Raw genomic sequence first — 20,245 nt, 5'->3', positions numbered from 1 at the left:
CACAAACTGCAAGTAGGGAGGCAAACAAACAACTACAACAATACCACCGGCCACATGAAAAAGATTAACATGAAGGCCAGCTCGAGAGGCTGCTGGGATGACCCAGTCAGCAAGGTGCTTGCCACACAAACACTGACTTTGGTCCCCTGGTGCCCATACACGCGTGTGCACACACAAAAGCCAGGCGTAGCTGCTGGCATCTGTGGTCTTAACACTGGAGAGATGGGAACAGGATTTCTGGGGCTTGCTGGCTAGCCAGTCTAGGCAATTGGAAGAGCTCTAGGTTCAGTAGCAGATCAAGGAAAACACCTGGTGTCAACCTCTGCCCTATATGCATACACACACAGACACACACAGACACACACAGACACACACAGACACACACACACACACACACACACGCATGCACAATTGAAAATGAATCTTTTCAGAAAAGGAAATAAGACATTGCCCCTACATCCAATTTTATGTCTAATTGGTCTAATAAGGAAAAAAATGAACTTATGTTCTGTAGCTCTGCCAGAGCCTTCCCCCTGCATTTTTGTAGTAATTTATTTTTATGTTTTATAAAATATCAGTCAGTATCTGAAAAAAACAGATATGGTAAAATATTTTAAAGCTGGTGTTTCACAGAAGCTAGATTGAGGAACACTGGTCTAGCTCCTTGCTTTCAAACAAGAACCCTTGGTTGGTAGTGGGTAGTGATCCATCAGTAAGCAGCAAAATTAGGTCAGGCAAGATGGCTCCGTGACTGAGATTGCTTGTTGAGTATGCCGACTGGAGTTCAAACCCCAGGACACATGGTAGAAGGAAAGAACCAATTCCCAAAAGTCCTCTGACCTCCACACACTAGCTGTGACACATTCATGAACACCCTCCCTACACACACACACTGTGGTAAATATTTTCTAACTTACATTAAGATATGCAGTTAATTTTAGCAGATACAAAATTAGATCAGTAAAAGCCAGGCACAGATACTATGATAAGTATTTTTTTATTTATAATAAGTTATGAAGTTAATTTTAGCAGACACAAAATTTGACCAGTAAAAGTTGGGCATGGTGGTGCACACCTTTCGTCCCAGCACCAGAGAGACAGAGGCAGGCAGAGCTCTGAGTTCAAGATCAGCCTGGTCTACAAAGTGAGTTCCAGGGCAGCTAGGACTACACAGAGAAACCTTGCCTGGAAAAGAAAACAAAAGACCAGAAACCAAAGGATAAATGAGAGAGTATCTGTGTGCATCACACGTAGCAGAGTGAGTCCCATTTTATTAAGCTTCCATTTGGAATAGTGTATGTAAACCCATGCACACGTGTACTTTGTATATCTTTGTGTGTGCCGCAGGGAAGGGGCCTGGGTGCCTCCTCTTTCATTTGCAGCACTGACCTCTGCTTTTCCAGCAGACTCAGGTAGAAGTGTGTGCATCTTTGGGAAACCGTACTCTGTCTGGGGCATGCTTTCTTCCATGTTATCTGATTGAGCTTCCGTAGGAGCTATTTTACAACTCTGTAGACGGTAGATAACTGATAATTTTGCAGAATAATCTCATCTGCAGGCATGCAAATCCTGCCGTGTGTCGTGCAGCTGCAGCCGACGGGTTTGTCCTCTTGTGTACACGCATCTCAGTACCTCTGACTATCAGCAATGAGTCTGTTCTTTGGATCCTCCTTGAATCGGTTATAACATCTGCCTGGTTCACTCATTGATCGAGTTCAATCAAACCTCTGCCCTGTGTTCATTTAAATCTGTGTGAAAGCTGGGATTTGGCTTTAGAAAAAAAAATGTTTTCTGTTTAATGCAGGTGGTGGTGGAGCACTAAGTCATTACATGGTGGTGTCTGGTGAGACTTAGGTCAAGTGTGATGACACGGGCCTCTCCACACAAAGGCACGCCTTGGTGTTAGCAGGCCTGAAGGGTTCCTCTCTGGGTCAACTTTCAACTGCTGCTTGTTAAGAAATCAAAAGAGGGGAAAGGATGTCACTGGGGGATGATTTGAATTCCTGTTCCTCGAGAGGTCCTTGCTTCCATGATAACTGCAAGTACAGCTCTCTCTTTTACTACGGTTCAGAAGAGGCTGAAGAAAGAAATATTGGCCACATAAATTAAAAGTACAAGCTCTCAGCCACGGCAAGAAAGAGTTCTGGCCTGAGGATCAGAACGCTAGGTGTGGACCCAGCTTGATCACTAATTAGCAGGACCATCTTAATGAAGTCACTTGGCCCCTCTTGGCCTCAGATTCTTCATCTTTGCGTTTTCCTTAAGTCAATCTCTCCCTCCCCACCCCCACCCCACGTCTGTGTGTGTGTGTGTGTGTGTGTGTGTGTGTGTGTGTGTAAAAGCTAACGCACAATTCATATTTGCAAAGGAAGGCAGCCACTCTGGTTTAGTATCTGCTTGGTTTCCAATCCCCCACTAAGGTGGCCTCCAATTATAGGGACCCCTTGGAACTCTGAGGATTCTGAGTGACACAGCCTGAGAGGCATAGGATCCATGACACTATAGCCTCCTCCTGAAGTTGTGATGATACAGTCAACTATTTTGTTTCTGATTAAGAGTCTTTAAAAAGAAAGAAAGAAAGAAAGAAAGAAAGAAAGAAAGAAAGAAAGAAAGAAAGAAAAAAGAAAAAGAAGAGAAATAAAAGTACTTCCCGCTAACACTGAGGCAGGAGGATTACATATTCAAGGTAAACCTAGGCTATACAGTGAGATCCTGGCTCATAAAACCAAAGCCCCCTCCCCCCAAAAAAGCAAGATATCTTTCCCCCTTCCCCAGCTGGTCCATCCTTCCCTTCCTTGTCCTTTTCCAATTAGCGGGGTCATCTCTATTCATCAGAGTCCTTGTCCTACCTAGGTTCCCTCAACCGCTGTGATTGACAGCTCCAGTGCAAACCTAGCGGCCGTGTTCTAATAGTCAGATTTCCTGCTCTCTCTAACAGGGCTGACTTCTCAGAGACAGGCACGTACATCCCATTACCACCTTCGTTCTCTGGGTCCAGTGCAGTTCCTGGTCCTCTCTGAGCTCAGTACACCCCGCGTGGCTTCTCTCCTCCATTCCTGCCTGCTCTGCCCTGCAACCCTCAGGAACTTCAGGCTCACATACACCGTCCCGTGCCCGACCACTCTATTCCTGCCCCTCACAGGCTCTTCAAAACCAACAGGTCAAAAGCGGAAGGTGGCTTCTAGTAGGTAACATCACTTCCTCCTTGCAAAGCCTTAATTTACCTGCTGCCAAGACTGAAAACCCTCTTGTTTCTCTTTCCTCTATGTCCGCCTCAACCACTCACCACGTCCTCCCAATTCCCCCTTCTGACAGTTCCTGACCCCATCTAGGTTTTTCCATTCCTGCAACTGTTGTTCAAGCTCAAACCACACGGATAACACCATTCCCATGGTGCTTCTGGTGTGCCATGTGCTACAAGAATAAAAAGGCCCTTCTGGTGTTTGTGCCTACTCTAGTTATGATGTAAAAGGTCAGAGAGAACATGCCTTGGCTGGTAAGCCTTGGAGCTGACATTCAGCCTGTATCTCTCCAATATGGTGGCTTGTAACATTACATCACACCTGAGACATTTGCCAATGCTGGGTCCTTTCTGCATATGACACTTGGGATTCTTCTTCTTCTTCTTCTTCTTCTTCTTCTTCTTCTTCTTCTTCTTCTTCTTCCTCCTCCTCCTCCTCCTCCTCCTCCTCCTCCTTTTTTTCTTATTCCTCCTCCTCCTCCTCCTCTTCTTCTTCTTCATTAGGGTCTTATTGTGTGATTTCCACTTTAAACTGTCCATTATTTTTCCTTTGTTTGATGGTACAGTGCAAGCTTATGACTAGGTCACTCAGCCTTTCATAACCTTCACCATATTAAATCTCTCTTTCCTTGTCACTGCCACCCTTAGCTTCATTACGCAGTTTGATGCCTATACCTTAGTATCGTCCATCTAGATTTTTTTTTCTTTTCCCTCTGCCTGGTGAATCCTTTGACCCACCTTTTGCACTAGCCCTGTGGTTCTCACTCTTCCTAACCCTTTAATATAGTTCTTCATGTTGTGGTAACCCCCAGCCATAAAATTATTTCCTTATAATTTGCAGCGCTTCGCCCAAAGTCTGACTGCGAGTTCCAGCATCTGTCCGGATCCCCCACTGGGTGGAGTCTCTCGGAGGACATCTATGTTGGGCTGATATCCACTTATGAGTACATACCCTGTGTGGCTTTCTGGATCTGGGTTACCTCATTCGTGATGATCTTTTCTTGTTCCATCCATTTCCCTGCAAATTTCAAGATTTCCTTGTTTTTGACAGCTGAGGTGCCTGTGATTTGATCACTACCCTTTAGTGGAGAGGCCCTGTGGGAACACAGAAGAAGGGAATGCAGGCTATCCACATGAGACCTGATAAGCTGTGGTCAGATGGCAGGGGAGAAGGTCTCCCCCTGTCAGAGATCTAGGGGAGGGGAATAGGGCAGAAGAGGGAGGGAGGGTGGAGGAAGATAAGGGGGATTACAATCAGGATATAATGTGAATAAATGGTAATAAAATAAAAAATAAATAAAATATTATTTTAAAAAGCATTTCATTGTTACTTCATAACTGTGATTTTTGCTACTGTTATGTACTGTAATTTAAATATCTGATATACAGGATATATGACTTGGGACCCCCAAAGGGGTCACTTCCCACAGGTTAAGAACTGCTGCCCTAGGCAGTCCTTAGTCACACTTGAGTTCTCACCTTGAGGGAGCACACAGTAAACCCCTCCCACTGCAGAGCACAGTATGTCTTCAGGCTGTGCCACCATTGCTGGACACCATACGTACCTGTGTGTTTGTCTGTATCTACCCCAGAAAAGCCAGCGGTGGGGGCTGCCTGTGTGATTCGGCAATGCTCTGGGTCTACTCAGTGGTGACTTATTAAAGGGACAGCCCCAGGCAGCACAGGTGGAAGGAAGGGATCTAGGACGGGGTCCAGCCTAATCCTAATCCTAATCCCAGGAAGGGCTCTCAAGCTCAAGCCATACTAGATCTGTTCCATTGGAAGTAAAAGGAATGAAGTTTGGTTTTCTGCAGTTCCAACCATCAGTCACTGGCCTCAAGGTGACCTTGACCTGACAGAGTGTTTGTGGTGAGAGCAGAAACACAAGTGTCATACCCCACTAAAGAGTTCTTATCTTCAGCAAAGGAGCATCTTAGAGTCCTTGGAAGTCAAGGTGGGTGCCACCACGGGAGGGTAACGACCTACACACTGGCAGCCAGAATGCCTCTTGCCACATGGCCGTCAACAGATAAGCCAAGGTGTAAAGGACATTCGTTGTTCATCCTCTTACTCTGCAATCTTGTTTTATGTCCAGTTTAATGATTTCTCTAGTGGACTGGATTCCCTCATTCTCCCAATCTTGACTTCCTGAGGACTTTCCTTTTTCTTCTGCCTTCCCTAACTCTAACCACTTGTGACGGTTTCCACTCTAGTTTCTTACCTCTTGTGTTTTGTTAAGACCCAAACGAAGCCAGGCCGTGATGGCTCATGCTTTTAATCCCAGCACATGGGAGACAGAGGCAGGTGGACGTCTGAGTGCAAAAGCCAGCCTTGTCTACAGAGGGAATCTCAGGACATCCAGGGCTACACAGAGAAACCTCTTCTCGAACTCCCTGAGGGGATGAATTTGACCGTGGTCGTTAGTGTTTCCACAACTTAATTAATTTTTAAAACTCTGATCCTTATTATTTTTAATTAATATATATGTGTATATGTCTTTGTGTAAACGAATGTATGGTGTGTGTGTGTGTGTGTGTGGGTGTGGGTGTGGGGGTGTGTGTGTGTGTGCGCGCCCTTGGAGGTTGTAAAGGGGCCTTAGATCCTCTGGAGTTACAAGGGGTTGTGAGCTTCCCAACAAGTGAACTCCAGTCCTTTGGAAGAGCAGTAGGTATTCTTAACTGCTGAGTCATCTCTCCAGCCTCAATTCAATTCATTTGTACAGATCTGATTAATCCCAAGTCTTCTCAAAATAAAGTGACTTTGTTATAAGCCAAATCAAGTTTTATTACTTATGTATTTGTGTGTGCATGTGCATGCCTGTGTGTCACAGCTTGAGTGAGGAGGTCTAAAGACAACTTGTGAGAATTGGTTCCCTCCTTCCACCATCTGGGTTCTGGGGATCAAACTCAGTGGTCAGACACAGTAGCAAGCCTCGCTACCCACTAAGATATCTCCCTGGTGTTTGTTTAATTTTTTAAACCATTATACTAGAACAGATTTACTCCATTGAAACAAAAAACAAAAACCCACCTCTGTATGCTTGAGGTCCACCCAAAGATATCTTTCAGTTTTCCATAGTTTTAGATGCAGACATTCATGGATTCAAGTACCCGAAATATATTCAGGAAAATGACTGCTGATGCGGAGCATGTACAGTCTTCCACCAGTATCCTTTAAGTGATGTGGCAGAGCATCCACCTGCATGGCACCCACTTTGTATCAAGTGTTAGAAATACTCCCCAGAGGCTTTAAGGACTGATATTATACACAAATACTATGCTGTCTTAAGTAAGGGCCTTCAAAGATTCGGGTGTTTGAAGAAAGTTCTAGAAGCAACCTCCCTGGGCTGGTTCAACTGGGTCACGAGTGAGATCTGAAATCATCTAGACCACAAACTTCTGGGGACCTAAGAGGACACTTCTAGGTTGAATCAATCCAAGTGGGAATCAATCCAAAGTGTGAGAAGTCATTCCCTGGGTTGGGGTGTTGGCCTGAGCTACATTGGGAAACCAAGCTGAATGTGACTGCAGCTGCAAAGCGAACCGAAGTCCTCAATCTCCTCTGGAAACTTCCTCTCCAGGACTGCCAAAAAACAAACGTTCCTTTTGTAAAGTTGCCTTTGTTGGGTATCTTGTTGCAACAGTGAGAAAAGTAACAATTACCCGCTACAGCTCTGGTCCCAGGCGAGCACTCAACACATACCTTCCAAGGTCAAATGCTTGCTTGAAAGGCAGTGGCTCTCAACCTGTGGGTCTCTGTCCCCTTAGGGGTCGCATGTCAGATATTGTCCATATTAGATATTTACATTACAGTTCATAACATCATCAGAATTACAGTTATGAAGTAGCAACAAAATAATCTTAGGGTTGGGGGGCAGCACAACATGAGGAACTGTGTTGAAGGCTGAGAACCAGTGCTGCTCGGGGGCTGGCTGCTCGGAGTCCGGCTGCTCGGAGTCCTTATGGAGTCCTTACTGGGAAGCTCCTGGAACCATATGGAGGGAAAATATGATTTCACAAGAAGGTTCTTTTCTCCAGCGAGCTTGTACCCTCAGCTTGATTGTTTTTGTTTTATTTTTGGTTTGTTTTTTGAGGCAGGGTTTTATGTACCTCAGGCTGAAGTCAACCTTCCTATGCAGCAGAGAATGACCTTGAACTCCCCATCTACCTGTCTCTAACCCCCCGAAATGCTAGGGGTACCGGGGTGCATCATCATACCCGGTGTACGCAGTGCTGGCTTTTGATCTCAGGTCTTCATGCCCGCTAGGCAAGCACTACCAATTCAGCTGCATCCTCAGCCTATTCCCCAAGCCAAGTTTCTTCCTGGGAAAAATTCAAATCAACCAGACTCAGTCAAAGCTTGAGCCTTGGGACTGCTTAGGAGCGCTTCCAGCTCCTCCAGAGGACCAGAGTTAAGATCTCAGCTTAGGCAGCTCCTACTGCCTGTAACTCGGTCTCCTGGAGAACGGATGCCTTCTTCCAGCATCCACCGACACTTCTTAGTCCCCCTCTCATTCCCCTACCCCACCCCTATCTTTTAAAAAAAATTTGTTAAATCTTTTTTTAAAGTTGAACTCTAAGGGTAGAGATTGGATCTTGTTTTTTTGTTTTTTGTTTTTTGTTTTTTTTACAGATAACTAGTAATATTTCACACTCAACTATTACAAGTGTTTTCACACAAAGTATCTCATTTGACACACATATGCACACACACACACACACACACACACACACACACTTTTTGAAGTGGAAAAAGAATTACTGTTTGTTGTACAGAGAAGGAAGTAGATATCTGGAAATCAAGGGACTCCCCTGAGGCTACAGAGCTATCAAATGACAGGGCCCAGGGTTCAAACCCAGGCTTTCTGATGCCTCCTGTGAAGGTGTTTCGGAGAGCCCTGCTGCGGAGCCTCGCATGCTCAGTACCACGCCTTCTGGTACTCGTAGCCAGTGTCCCCCTTCTTTTGGTAAGGAGAAGTGTATGATAGGCTGTCCTGTATCAGGTAGCACATGGTGTCAAGGAGGTCAGGTCATCGGTTTAGTTCCACCAAGGATAACCTACATTTGTCTCTGGCAGCAAGCTGAGTCTGTGACCCAGGCCACTGTCTTAGATAGCGAGGATCAGCATTGGGGATTGGGCCAAAGAATTTGGAAGGAACAGGGCAAATGTATCGCCAAGTCTAAGGGACAGGAAGAGGAAAATCTATTTTTGCCAAGGAAAATTAAACACAGGTGGACGTTTGTGGACCTGAACTCTGGGTCTTAACAGGATCTGCCTCAGAAAGGCTTCTTGGGGGAAGGTCTGGGAGGTCCATCCAGGGACGGTCAGGAAGCGCCACATTCCGCAGAACTCACCTGCTGCTGGAGAACTGAAAGCCCCGGAGATTAAGGAATGTGTCACGGCTCAGACAGCCAACCATCGCATTCAGGACCCCAAACCGAACGCTCTGCTGAGCTCTCATCTTCCGGTCCTACAGCTTGGCCTGGGGTCCTAATGGAGAAGTAGGTATGTGAAAAACCGAAGCGCTCTCCTTGTTGCTAATAGTTTTTTACGCCTCTCAGGGAGTGCTGAGTGACACCCCCTGCTCTATGTCCTCTCATCTAAATGGCACTGCAGGGCAGTTCATGGAGTCCTTCCTCAGGTGTAAAGAGTGAAATGACTGTAGTATACCTTTTGAAGACGAAGAAACAGTCCTAGCTTCAAGTTATAACGCTGTTCCTGACCCCTGTGTCCTGAAACAAGGCATCTGTAATGGACCCTTCGACCTGGCCTGTGGATGAAGTGTTTACGAAACATACAGATCCTCACATATAAGGCCCCCTCCCTGGCCTCTTCAGGCAACATGAAATCGATGGTGGAAGCTCTGCTACGGCTGAAGGCTGAGCTGATGATGAAGTATTTGGGGCTGAAACTAGGACCAGTATTAAGACTGTCAACTACACTGAAAAACTTGAAGAAGTAAAATATAACTGAAAGTATGCAAATTTAGTTTAGAAATAATTCTCAGGCATACTGAAAACATTTTACTTTAAAAGCAGTATCCAATTCCATACTGAATTGTTCACGAGCCACCGGCCAGAGGTACCAAGCTGGTGTCTACGTTTGGAGACCCATCTGGAGTTGTAGGATCTTACCTTTTACTATGCCTGACTGGCTGATATAAATGCAACATTCCTCCCTGAGGAAGAGAGACAAAGACCGCCTCTTCCTGCCTTTAGCCAATCTACTCCTCGCCGATTTTGTAGCACTACAGCGGCCAGTCAGTCTATTTGGTTCTGGAGGGTGAGGATGATCCGAGCCACACTGTGGAGACCCTGACCGAGCTGAGAGGAAACCCCACGGGGAGTAGATAGAGAAATAGCCGGCCCTGCTCTTCTAGCGGCAGGTACACCCAGGATGGCAAGAACGGCAGGATCCGAACTGCTTGCTTGTTAAGTCTTGCTGCTCTACGCCCTGTGATGGGAATTGGCAAGGGTTCTTCACTAGGTAACCACCCCTAGCTGTGGGGAAAGGAGCAGCAGGGCACAAGCCCCAGACCACTCAGGGTGCCTCGGAGACTAAGGAGTTGTGAATGCTGGGGCATAGGGACTGGGTACTGGGGTTAAGGGTTAAGGTGTTATTCCAGTTCATGGGATCTAGGGTGCCCACAAAGTGTGCCCCAGGAGGAGTTAAAGCAGCCTGCAATGGCAAAGAGGGAAGTGTGGGAGAAATGTGGGGTGATGGGAACCCTACTGGACCACTTCCTGTACTGTATTGAGAGAGGAGGGTGTGTACCCTTTGTAGTTTGATGGTGCCTGACAGGTGGGCGGCTGTAAAGTTTACCAATGACTCCTGTCTCCCACCTAGGGTGCCATAGGGCCTCATCTAAGGTATGAAATTTTCCTATTCTGCATAAAAAAAAAAAAAAGATGCTTTGCTGAGTATGCATCATGTCTCCTACAGGACCTATAAGGACAGCCTCCATAAGTCTCTGGCCAACAGTAATCCCTAGTTTGATAATAGAGAAAACGGGCACATGGGACATGTGCTGTGGAAATTGACTCAGGCTCTCCTTCTGGCAATGTGCAGGTAAAGCACTCTCCCCAGACCCTGTCACATGAATGGTCTGGTTGAACCACTGAGATTAACCAGTGGCTACGTTCTCCCAGGAGCTGAGGCAGCCACTCCTGGATTTGCCCCTCCACTTCCTGGACCCTCCAATAAGTCTCTTTTATGAGATGTGCTGCCTGGTGTTACTCTCTCATCGGAAGAAGCCAAGAAGCAATGAAGAGCAGAAGGGAAGAAGCCAGGAAGTGGAGAGGGGCTGAGGGTCCTCAGCTCCTCAGCTCCGCTGGGGATACCGTCCCTGGGGAGCTACATTACCTCTGCTGAGGAAGCCCGGTCTGCTTCCTGGGCCTCCATGTCTCAGGAGGCCCTTCCACTGGGACACTGTCCCACCTCAGAGCTGTGTGGTTCCTGTCCTCCCCTTTCCCCTCCCCCTTCCCCTCCCCCACCCCCAGTGTCTCAGGAGGCCCTTCCACTGGGACACTGTCCCACCTCAGAGCTGTGTGGTTCCTGGCCTCCCAAGTCCAATCCAATGAGGAAGGCCAACAAACAGTCCCTTGGGGAAGGTTCGTGCGAACAGACCGGTCCGAGCTTTGAACCATCACAGGCTCTGTATCTGAGAGCAGAGGGAGAGGAGGGGAGGGTCATCTCCCTCCAGGCTCCCTACTTCTGCTGGATTCCCCTGGAGCCACCACCCCGCCTGGCATCTGCAAGTGAGAACAGTGGTACAGAAGCTGGGTGCCCAGAGCCTTCACTTCCTGTGCACTGGGGTTCTATCTCTGCTGCCAGTTGGGAATCTGCTCAGCTATTCTGCTACACGTGAAAGCCTGGAGGAGTGCGAAAATTAACACCCGAAGACCACAGTGGATCAACAGGGAGCAGAGCACCGCAGAGTCACGTTTCCTCCCTCCATGCTATGGGCTGTTGGGTCAAAGACACATCCTGCAGGGGTTCCTCAGCTCCTCCAAAGAAAGGCTGCACTCTGGCTGGCCTCAGGGATGATCAAGACACATAAAGTAATCGCAGCCTGACCTGCCCTGTTCCTGGTTTGTCTTTACAGGTGCAAACCCCTACCCCCCACTCCTCTTCAGGCATCACTTCCCAAATCGACCACTTGCATGCGTGCCTTTGCTTGCAAGAAAGATGGATGGAGACTAAGAATTAACCTGTGGCCTTTTCTCCTATATCCACGAAAAGTAGTGTTCCAGAGGCAAGAGAACGTCAAGTGATAGTCACAGGAGAGGGTACAGGATCTACCATCGGAGAGATGCCAGGGACCTTCTGGGAGTGATGGGTTAGCTCACAACTGTATGGTATGGGGACACTGGATTGAGGGCAAAGCTGCCAATCTCCTCAGACATCCATCATGTCCTAGGCATGGGACTGGAGAAGGCAGGATGGAGAGGGAGGAAGACAGGGGAAGAGAGAGAGAGAGAGAGAGAGAGAGAGAGAGAGAGAGAGAGAGAGAGAGAGGTTGACAGGCAGAGATGGGGGCACATCTTCAGCCCACCTTCCACACTGTGTGGGCCTCTTGTCCACAGCTGCCTTTTTAGGTCCCAATCCTAGCACTGGGTGGGGAATCCACTGCTGACAGCCAAGCTAGACAAACCACTCCGCTGCTTCTTGTATTCCCTAAGCGTTCCCGCTCAGAAAGCACAGGCAACCGCTTGGCTTGATCCTGCCAGTGGGACTGACTGTTGAAGAACATGGATCTGGTTGCGTTTAATGCCACACAAGTCAGATGTGATCCCTAGAACCTTGGGGGTTTCTACGGCAACCACAGGGCTAAATCAGTCTGAGAAAAGCTGTGGGCTGAATGCTTAGAAAAGCCAGACCACTGAACTTCGTGAAAAAGGGGGGGGGGGTAAACCTCCCCCACCCCCATCCTACAGAAGGGAACAGCAAATGAGAGATGAAAGCAAGACAGAGTTTTCTCCCTGTGAAGAAAATGAAGCCTTGAAATCTGGTAAGAAAGTGGGCGTGGATGGGAGACTGAAGAGAGGAGGGTAACCAAGCAGTTTGGGGTGTACTAAAAAGTACTCAGCCATTCAAAGACGTGTTAAACAATCCCCAGGGTGAGACTTGTTCCCCTCAGTGATTTCTCTGGTCCAGAATACCCTTATCAAAGCTAAACTCTACCTTGTGCAGCACAAGGCCTGGGAAAAGGGGAAAGGCGAGGGGACGGTGGGAAAGATGAGGTAAAAGAATGGCGGTAGTAATTGCTAGTACCATGTCAGTGCAATCCCCAATTCCCACCGCCAGCGTCCTCACATCTCCTTAGGAGCCTGAAATTTAACCTGTCTTCACCGACAGTAGAGTTTGGGGTTCAGAACTCAGGGGGCCAGAGCCACTGTTTACAGGCTGGCCAGTCCTTGTTGGACAAGTATTTATCTTCTCTCCAGCCTCAGTTTCCTTAACTACAACCGAATACCATAAGTGCAAGGGCTTCATCTGCCCTACTTGCTGGAGTATATACTCTAGGGACTCCCGATGTCTCTTCAATATCTTTGGATAAATCAGTAAATGTATAAACCCAGAATAACACTGACACTACTCCAAAGCGAGGAGGTGCAGTGCTAAAGAACACGGAACCTGGAGCTGAACCCGCTACTCCGAAGTGGGATTCAGGGGTTGTGGGGATGGCTCAGCAGGTAAAAGCATTTGCTGTGTATAATAAGCATAAGGCCATGAGTTCGATCCCTGTCACCTGCAGTAGAAGAAGAGAATCAGATCCCCCAAACTTCCCTTGTACCTTCACACATACCACAGCAGGACTGAGCCCTATTCACACACACACACACACACACACACACACACACACACACACACACACAATTATAAGTCAGACTATTTAAATGCTAGGATTCGGCCACTTCCTGTCTCTTTTACAGGGTAGAAAATCTTTCTTCTTCCTCACTGGTAAAATAAGAACCATAGCAGCACATTTACCCTAAGAGGCTGTATTGAGGCTTAAAACACTTTACTAGAAATCAAGTACAGAAAACCAGAGCAGACTGGCTGTGGCATCATATATCTTTTTTTAAAAAAAATTTATTTATTATTTATACAGTATTCTACCCACACATGTGCCTGCCCATCACAAGAAGGCACCAGATCTCATTACAGGTGGTTGTGAGCCACCATGTGGTTGCTGGGAATTGAACTCGGGACCTTCGGAAGAGCAACCGGTGCTCTGAACCTCTGAGCCATCTCTCCAGCCCATGAGTCACATATCTTTAATCCCAAGAGGCAGAAGCAGGCAGATCTCTGTGAGTTCATGGCCAGCCCGGTCTACACAGAGAGTTCCAGGCCAGTCAGGGCTACACAGTGAGAGTGTGTCTTAAAGCAACAGCAACAACAAAGAATCAAAACAAAAAGAAAAGACAAGCATAGCTGGGGCTGGAGAGATGACACAGAAGCTAAGGGCACTTGCTGCTTTTGCAGAGGACCCATGCGGTGGGTCACAACCACGGCTAACTCCAGTCCCAGGGGATCCGATGCCTTCTTCTGACCTCCGTGGGAACAAGACACAGACAGCACACAGGAATACATACAGGCAAAACTCTTACGTACATAAAAAGATAAACCTGGCTATGTATTTTAGACATGGTTTCTATTATAAGAACGGACAAAATCCAGAGAAACGGCATAGCATCTCACGTTTAATCCTAATCCTCTCAACTATTACACTTTATCCTACCCTGGCAAACTGACTATTATTTGTCCTAAATATAGAGAACGCTTTTTAGCAGCCACCAGGTGACCAGCTACATGCCAGCTCATACTAAGACACAGCCCTGCAGGAGGATGACAAAGCCAGAGGTTTTTTTGGGTTTTTTTGTTTTTTGTTTTTTGTTTTTTCCTTTCCAGATCGGCTCAGCGCGGGAGCAGGCAATGGGGGCGGAGGGAAGGAGGGATCCCCAGGAAAACTGCTGTTGGCAGGAACTGAATGAGCCGAGTGGGAGCCGAGCTGACTGGCGGGTTCAGCTTAGCCGCAGGCTATAGAAACAGACTTGAGTAAGAGCAAACAGGAGAAAAGCGTCGGTGTGAAGCAGCACGCAGGCCGGCTAGAACTGGCTGATGATACACCAGACCAATTTCTTCTGTATTGTTACTTCCACGCCTGGTCAGAGGGACAGGTGCAATTCTTCAAGAAGTATTTATGAGTCTCTTTCGCTGCTCAGCACTGGCACGAGGAAGGCGAGAGACGGGGGAGCCAGAGGCTGCTCAGGTTCTTGGGCTGACGATCTCTTGCTGAGAGAATCCATTAGACACCAGGGCAGGATTGTTTACGATTACACCCTCAGCTAACTGCAAGGGTCAGTGAAAGCAAGGGAGACATCACTTCATTTGCTCACCCTTATATAGACACATTCCTTTACAGACTTGTGCATGCCTGTATGGGTTACTACAGAGCAAGCTCAGGGTCATGCACTACTGTGCTATGTTCCCACCTCTTGCCTTTCTGGGGTAATGTTTCATTTTAGTGAAGGCTGGCTTTGAACTTGCTGTGTAGCCCAGAGTGGCTTTGAATCCACATTCCTCCTGTCTCTGCCTCCCAAAAGCTGAGATCACTGTCCTGTGCCATCAAACCTGAACACACAAACTCCTCATTTAATTACAGCAGCTAAGTTGTGGGCCGAGCATAAGCCTGCCTGTTCAAAGAGTCAATGTGTATGAGGGCAGCTGCAGCACAGGGCAGAACGGGATGGTGCCCAGTAAGGCTGGAGGCCTATCGGTGTTCACAGTCTGAGAGTGGGCCTGTTTGGTGAGAGTCTGGAACTCTCCCTGTAGACCAGGCTACACTGTGCTCCCAGACATCCTCCTGCCTCCATCCCTGAGTGCTGGGCATAAAGGCATACACCACCATGCCCAGCTTGCATTTTCTTGATTAATGACTGAAGTGACAGGGCTCAGCCCACTGGGCTGGTGGTCCTGAGGGACATAACACAGGGCAGGGACGCCATGGGGAACAAGCCAGCAAGCAGAGCTCTTCCGTGGCTCCTCTGTGGCCTGTGCTTCAGTTCCTGCCTCCAAGCTCCTGCTCGAGTTCCTGCCCTGACTTCCCTTCAGGATGGACTACATGTTTTAAGATTTAAATAAAATTTTAAAAATAAAAACTTTGGTTTTGCTTTTGTTTTTTTAATGAGACAAATTTTCTCCCCAAGTTGCTTTCCCTCATTGTGCTTCTCTGAGCTGTAGAAAGCAAGGTAGGACAGAATGCCGCTCAGAGGGCGAAAGAACCCCGAGGAGGTGAGTAGAGGTGGGGGGTTAGGAACTAATGCCCCCAAAAACACCACCCTGCCACTAATGAAGATTGTGTTTGGGGAGGGCTACTTAACAGCATCTAATAAGGTTTGGGTGACATGCAAAGAGGACAGTGGAGCAGGGACACCAATCCAGATACTGCTGTAGTGGCAGTGTGGTACACACTTTGGTAGAATTTACAATGCTTTGGCCCTCACCGGACTGTGTGGCATGGTTCTGTCATGACTGTTTTACAGGTTTGGCATCACAAAGAAGTGAGCAGATGTAAGACATCAGGTCGAAAACCTGAGTCTTCTCACCGGAAGTTTCTAAGTGAGAAAAGAAAAGCCTCTTGCAAGTGTCCCCATGCCGTCCCGCATCCCACAGAGGATGCTGTTCGGGAAATCAGGTGTTAGCCGTATCAGCCCACAGGTGTGAGCGAAGGCGCTGTCTTTAGAGGCGCTCCCACAGGAAAACAGAGCAGTTCCGCCACCTGACAGCACTCCTCTGGGCTTTGGAAGGGACTTCCCACAGGGAGCTGCTTCTGGGCACGCCACACTGAGCCTTCTTTCCACTGGGTTCCCGTGTAACTTCACATAAAGCTTGCTTCCAAGAAAAAATTTTTTTAAAATCCTCTGATTCGTGCTGAATGAATTCCTGGCATACACTGTGAGAATGTAAAAGGCAGGTGTAGCTCCCCCGGTGCTTTGAGAAGGTACTTGTTCAAACCGTGTACCCTCTCTAGGAACGGTTTCTCAACGGAGTGGTGTATAATTTCTCCTCTGTAGCGGGTGGTGAGGGGGTGGATTCTGAGGAGGAAATATGAATGGAGGAGGCAGGGAAAGAGATGCCATCCTGGCTCAGAGCTGAAGAGATCAAAGGAGAGGGGTGAGCTTCACCTGAGGAGATGTGGGCTGGGGGTGGAGGGGGTTGGGGTGCGGTGCGGGAACCTGTGAGGGGAGAGGAGAGAAAGGAATTAGAAGTGTGTGGGGAGGAGGAGAAGCAGTTTTAGAATCCCCGGAGGATAGCTGAAAGTTCAGACTTCCTGCTCCCCCCCACCCTCTCCATAGAGCTCCCCGTCTGTAGGGCTGCTCCTCTGAAACCCGCCCCCTGTCCCCCCTCTCCACTGTAGCACCCCTTCCTCTACCCTTCCAGCCTCTTTGTACTGGTTTACTCTCTGAGTCATCTTCTCGCCTTGGTTCTACCTCACCGGTCACAATCAAATGCAAGGGCCAAATGCCCCAGCAGTCTGACCTCCAGCGCACAGCCATCTTGACTGCTTCCAAACGGTGGAAAACTCTAGCACATGCCAGAATCACTGGCAGAGAACAGTACTTGTCGTTTCAAGACAGTCTTGTGTAGCTCAGGCTAGCCTCAAACTCATCTTTTAACCAATGGTGGGGTTACCTGGCCTGCTGGTAGCCCCACGTGCAGCTTGTGCAGTGCTGGGGATAAGCCCAAGGCTCCTTGCGCACTAGGCAAGCACTCTACCGACTGAGCTCTGCCCACAGCCCGGTGGAGGGCTCTTCAAGTGTGCTGAGAAGTCCTCTGCGAGTTTCCTGCTGCTAGGTATCCAAGGGGCAAGGAAGGTTCTCTTGGTCTGAGGCCCCTAACCTTTACGGGTCTGGTCCGCTCAGCCTTTGTCACTCACTGGCTCCTGTTGATACGGTAACTGAGTGTTTATGTGAAGCTGTGAGCAGCTTGAAGACAGATACATAGTAGGTGCTAGACTTGTCCTCCATAGTATTTACCCAGAACAGGAACCAAAACCCTGCTACGTGGCAGGCAAGGTTCACATTGATTTTCAGGTTCAGTGTTTCTGGGGGGAGTTTTGTTTTGTTTTTTGTTTTTCTTTCTTCCAGACCTCAGCCAACCTCTGAGCTGTCCAGTCTTTCCCTTCCAATAAACATATGTCTTCCTTATATACTGAGATTTCTCCCATCTGTCTATCAAAGTCTTTAAGTAATTCTTCTAAGAAGTTTGGCAGAGGAGAGAAGTGAGGTAATCACTCTCTGCAGAGGGTGTTGGGCCCCAGAAGGCCTGGTATTGTCCCGAATTAAGAAGAGAAAGATCGGAGCTCATTTAAATACCCATGGAGGGAAGCCAGGAAGGATGCTAATGTGGGAGAGGCAGAGGCTTCGAGGAGAGGCAAAGTGGGATTCAGAGAATGGGGAGGAAAAGAAAGGAACAGGCCAGGGGCCCATGTCTCACTGCAGGTGGGAAGGAAAAAGATGGACTTCGATGCAGGAATAATGAGCCTGTAGACTTTAGGTGACTCCCAGCTCTAAGTCCACGGAATTAAATTGCCGTGGTGTCACTGGCTTCATATGTCAGCTCTCCTTGGCAGAGCTCTAAGCCTCAAGAAATGAATCTTCAGGTTGGAAGGTGCCTGCCAGGGGACCAGCAAGGACTTTCCCGGTGGCACAAAGTGGAAATGGGAAAGCAGGGATAAATACAGCCAGCTGTGACAAGGGAAAGGCTGGAGCAGGGTCACGGAGCTAATAAGTGCTAGGGCCAGATTTAGAGTCCGGCTCAGCTTCACCCCCAAACTCATCTGTCTGGCCCATCGATCCACATTCTTTTTAACCACCTGAAATTACAAGGGACAGGTGGGAGGCAGGATTAGGAATAGCTTTTTCCTAACCCTTCAGAATGAGAACTTGGGGTGTCATGGTCTTGCCCCTGACCCACACACAGTCCAGCCCACCTCTGGGGCACCTGGAGGTGAGAGGAAACAATAAAATCACTAGTGATTTGCCAGATGCCTTCTTACCTGAACTGGCATACACATATAGACTCCAGGTGACTCCTAGCTCTCAGTCCACAGAACGGGCTTACCACGGAGTCAAGTCTGTGGAAAGGTTCGTGAGCACCTGGACCACAGATGTACGTCATCCTCTCCCTCAACTTCCTCCTCCTCCCCATCATTGTCTTTAGTGGGTGCCCCGGACCATTCTGGCTAATAGAAATACTTAATTTTTAATCTTTATATGGTTTTCCTGACTCTAAAAGGAGCAGATGGACAGTATTTTAGAAAGAAGAAACTCACTGAGCAGTGGTGGCTCATGCCTTTAATCCCAGTATTTGGGAGGTAGAGGCAGGTGGATCTCTGTGAGTTCAAGGCCAGCCTGGTCTATAAAGAGAGTCCAGGACAGCCAAGGCTACACACAGAAACCCTGTCTAGAATCCCCTCCCCTCCCCTCCCCCCCAAAAAAAAGAAAGGAAGAGGAAAAACTCTAATAAGAAATTTATTCCTAACCTAAGACACTGTGGAAGGAAAAAAAACACTAGATACAGAATTCAAGGCTCTTCTGATCATAATTGTGTGATCTCAGACACACAAGATTTTTATTTCCCTTTCCCTTATTCTTAAATGACAGCAATAGTGCATCCCCCCCCCCAACACACAGGGTTTCTCTACATAATCCTGCCTGACTTGTAGCTCACTATGTAGACCAAGCTGGCCTTGAACCTGGAGATCCATTTGCCTCTGCCTCCCAAGTGCTAGGATTTAAGATGTGTACCACCACTGCCTGGCAGCTTTTGGTTTTGTCTTATTTTGTTTTGTTTAAATTTTATTTTTATTTTAAATTATGTGCATGAGTGTGTGTACGGTGTGTGTGTGTGTGTGTGTGTGTGTGTGTGTGTCTGGACATAGGGCCTATGTGCCCTTGAGTACAGGTTCCTGAGTACACTAGAAAACAGAGTCAGATCTGGAGTGGGGTCATCCCTGGGCAGGTAGATGGCCCTGGGCTCTATAGGAAAGCAGGCCGAGGAAGCCATGGGGAGCAAGCCAGTAAGCAGCACCCCTCCATGGCCTCTGCATCAGCTCCTGCCTCCAGGTTCCTGCCCTGCTTGAGTTCCTGGCCTGACTTCCTTCGATGATGAACTGTGATCCAGAAGTGTAAGCAATGAATAAACCCTCTCCTCCCCCTTGTGGCTTGGGTCATGGTGTTTCATCACAGCAATAGTGACCCTAAGACAGATTGGTCAATTGTATTACACACATACAATTCCACACGAGCCAAGTATTATGGCTCAATCTCAAAATGATGGGGCTGAGGATCTAGCTCTGTGGTACAGAGCTTGCCTAGAACGCGCAAGAACCTAAACTCCATCCACAAGTATGGACAGTTAAATAATGCTGAAAACACGGACGTGCCATGTTGTCTTTGCCATACCCGGGAGGCCTGCATCTTCACATCACAGAAGTTCGAAGAAGACGGATAAAGGCTGCTAAAGTGTAGAGCATGGATCAGCAGCTGTTTCTCTGAAAAACACCAGTCAGGAGTGGTCTCGGTTCTGCAGACCATAGTGGTCTCTGCTGCAACTACTCACCTGTGAGGCTGACACTGAAAAACAACTAGAGGCGACGCTCGGATGAAAGAAAGCAGAGGGATCTCAACAAAACCTTATTTTTAGAGATTGATATTTGGATTTCACAAACTTTTGCATCATGAAACATTATTCCTTTGGGCTTTTTTTTCTTTTACAACCACTATTTAACAATGTTAAAAACTATCCTTATCCAAAAGGATGGATTTGGCTTGAGAGTCACAGGGAACAAAGGGACCTGCCATTCTGGACTCTAGTTGAAGATTAAAGGAGCAAGGGAGGGGGCTGGAGAGATGGCTTGGTGGTTAAGAGCGCTGCCTGCTCTTCTAAAGGTCTTGAGTTCAATTCCCAGCAACCACATAGGAGCAAGGGAGTGTA

The sequence above is a fragment of the Acomys minous genome (assembly GCF_964271855.1).
Source record: "Acomys minous genome assembly, chromosome: 14".
Classification (NCBI taxonomy): domain Eukaryota; kingdom Metazoa; phylum Chordata; class Mammalia; order Rodentia; family Muridae; genus Acomys; species Acomys minous.
This window is presented reverse-complemented; position numbering follows the sequence as displayed.